Source organism: Hordeum vulgare, chromosome 2H (genome assembly GCF_904849725.1).
Source record: "Hordeum vulgare subsp. vulgare chromosome 2H, MorexV3_pseudomolecules_assembly, whole genome shotgun sequence".
In the NCBI taxonomy this organism is placed as follows: Eukaryota; Viridiplantae; Streptophyta; class Magnoliopsida; order Poales; family Poaceae; genus Hordeum; species Hordeum vulgare.
Genome location: NC_058519.1, coordinates 82,658,348 through 82,661,720, shown reverse-complemented (window position 1 = coordinate 82,661,720; position 3,373 = coordinate 82,658,348). Strand labels below are relative to the sequence as shown.

The following is a 3,373-nucleotide window of genomic DNA, read 5'->3' as shown; positions in this document are numbered from 1 at the left end:
AATTCTTCTTTGATTTGAGACATTACTTTTGGGATGATCCTCACCTTTATAAAGAAGGAGTAGATGGTGTTATTAGACATTGTGTACCTGAGCATGAACAGGGACAAATCCTACAGAAGTGTCACTCCTAGGGTTATGGAGGACACCATACGGGAGATAGAACTACACACAAGATATTGCAATCAGGTTGCTATTGGCCCACTCTCTTTAAGGATGCCCATAAGTTTGTCGTGTCTTGTGACGAATGCCAAAGAATAGGTAATACTAGTAAATGTGCCTGTGCGCTGCTACGGATGACAATGTAATTAAACGAATCGAACAAATGATGAAGTTAAATTGATGAATTAGAATGCATGGATAGTATCATGAGGTGACACTAAGACCTGCAAATTTTATTCAACGAGAGAAAAAACATTGGTCACCCTAACCAATATATAAGTGTAGCTCAAGACCCATTTCCTAGGTCCACATTTTTCTATTTGAACACGAAAACCGTGTTGTCACTTATTATTATCCTCTTTTTGATCCTTTCCAATGGTGGCTACCGTGTTCACCTAAACATGGTGAGTCTCAAGGCGGTGAAGTCGACCATGACCATACACATGTCACCGAGTCACGCTAATGCAAGAAATAAAACTTTGAAAAACAATATCATCGAGCTAGAAGTGAGACCCACCCTTCGCAGTTATCTCGTGCTTGAATGGAATGTAGGTATCAAAGAGTGAGCTCTTGATTGTGATGAGAACCTTTCTTGAGTTAAAATGGGGGACATCATTTACCAGGTGATAAACCGGGTACAAATCCATAATGTTGAAAGTATGTTCTTAGTCGAAACCAAAGTGAGGAAATGAACAAAAATACCTCATCCTTGTCAAATTTATCTCCAATATGCGAATCAAAGAGCACATCTCTTGAGGCAAGTTCAAAGCATATGCATGCAAAGGACCACAGGTCGACAGATGTAGAATACTTGGAGCCTAGAAGGACCTCAGGACATCTGTATTGCCTTGTTTGGATATCACTTGTGAACTCCTTCTACGTCCAACATGCATTTCCGAAGTCAACCAGCTTGCAGCCTAGTTCAGCTTCCATCACCATCCTATTCCTAGTCCCCTTGTTGCCCAACCTATACCCTCCTCCTCTCTTCATGTCCCCATCCTGGCTAGGACTGCCCTCATTTGTTGTACTCAGATCTCCCTTATCATCTGATTCGTCTATGTTGGCGAATGCCACTGCCCCATTTCCTTCTAAAGTTGAAACAACTACATGTGTGGCTTTCTTCCGGATCTTCTTCTGTTGGTTCCTAGTGACGCCACTACTCGTTGATGGTCGAGCAGGAGCCCTTGGAGGTGGCTTGATGGCCCTTGCAGCAGGTAGCACCAGTGGCACACCTGACTTCCGGGCATCATTTGAGGGGTCAATAGTGGACACGAGGAATATGTTTTCGGGCTTCAGGTCAGTGTGGATAATGGAAAGCTCGCGGTGGAGGTAGTCAAGGCCAATGAGCACACGCCGGCATATCTCCTTAACCATTGGAAGCGGAATGCCACGAAAGTTCGTGTACTTTATTAGGGTGAGCAAGTTATCACCAAGAAACTCAAACACCATGCAGACATGGCTCTCATTGGGGCTTGTGTGCTTGAAGTGGTCAAGAAGCTTAACAACACAACGGGAGTCTTCAAGGTCACCGTCAGCAATCTGCCTCAAGATCTTGATCTCATCCATGGCAGCCTCCGAGTAGTGTTGTGCGCTCTTCTGCACCTTCAGGGCCACATACCTCTGCACAGATAACCAAAAGATTCAGAAACGCTGGACACGAGCAGCGTGAGCCTCCAGGCAAGCGGCGTAAAACATCAAAATATCTCGTGCAGTGCGATAGGATTGATGGATAAAACAGTAATAATGAGAAATTGATTTAGCAGTTCTGCATATGAGCTCTGTGACAAAAGAGCGAACAGTTGGTGGGCAGGCAGACAGCTGCATCCAGATCAATATTTTTTCCTACATATCCTCGTCGCGAATCCTAGAGGCAGCGGGGTGATTTTAACAAGGGGTTTCACAGCGAGGCGAGGGGGTGGTGAGCACGTACGGAGTGGGCGGTGTCCTAGGCGAGCCAGGCGGTGGAGAAGTGACCCCAACCGAGCTTGGACTGCATGACGTAGGCGCCCTTCTTGAAGTTGTCGCCGGGGCGGACGACGTGGTAGCCGTCGCGGCCGTAGTTCTCTGTATCCTCGTCCTCACAGGTGTAGATGTTGTTGCCCACGTCCCCGTCCCCGTTGGCAGCGGCCACTGCCTTCGCCTCCTCCTCCGCGCGGTGCCGGCTCTCCACCTCCTCCGCCTAGCGGCTCGCCCGCCGGAGCCTCGGCCATCGCGCGGGGGAGGCCCGGATCTGGAGCGGTGGCGTGCGGGGAAGGAGGTGAGGATTGGAGGAGTTGGGGCCGGCGGCGCACGACGCCGTGGCAGGGGGTATATGGTTAAAAGTAAAGTTGAGATCAAGTGGGAGAATGTTAGGGTGATCCTAGCTGAGCAGGCCCAACAGCCTGCCAGGCCCTTGTTTTATGCGCCCTGATCGAGAGCCCCTGTGACCCGCGCTATATTAACAGAGGTGGAGGGTCGGGGCACGAGCCACGAGGTTGACCGCTGCCACTTTATCCACCTGCACGCCCTACCGATCTAAGGTTAGCGCGGTGCTCACGGGAAGCACCACCACCTCATCATCTCTCTCTCTCTCTCTCTCCCTGCCTCACCGCCGTTGCCCTGAAACAATGGCCACCGGCGGCAGTTCGTCTCACCGGGGAGAAGGTAATCACCTGTCTCCATCTCTACTACCGGAATCTGCTAGCCCATGCGATCTAATGGACATAACATTTTGTACATACAAATAGTTGTCGTGTATGCACTTTTTCTTTTAAAACGCCCCTGAGTAGGGCTAAGTATCTTGTTGATGACGGTGGCGCAGATCAGCAAAGTTGACACCAGCGAACCGATAGAAATGGGCTGAATTCAGGATAGCAATTAACAGTAAAACAAAAGTTACAAAACTGCTTTGGAACTCATAGAAAATGCAAGTGCAGGTTACAACTTGCTTCTGCTCAGCTTAGTCAGGCTTCCCATGGCCCTGGCCTTCTCACGGAGAAGATACTTCTGTGTTTTGCCCGTCGACGTCTTGGGCAGCTCGACGAAGAGCACCGTGCTGGGCGCCATGTAGCGCGGCAGCCGTGCCCGGCAGAATTCGATCATGTCAGCCTCTGTGGCGCTCGCTCCGTCCTTGAGGGTGACGTACGCGCACGGCATCTCGCCCCAGTGGTCGTCCGGCCTGGCGACCACCGCCGCGTCCAGCACGGCGGGGTGGCTGAACAACACCGACTCCACC

At 50.3% G+C, this 3,373-nt stretch overlaps 1 pseudogene; it reads right to left on the bottom strand.

The window, feature by feature from the left end:
• Positions 1-771: 771 nt before the first annotated feature.
• On the bottom strand, positions 772-2,369 carry LOC123425596 (annotated as a pseudogene).
• Positions 2,370-3,373: the final 1,004 nt, after the last annotated feature.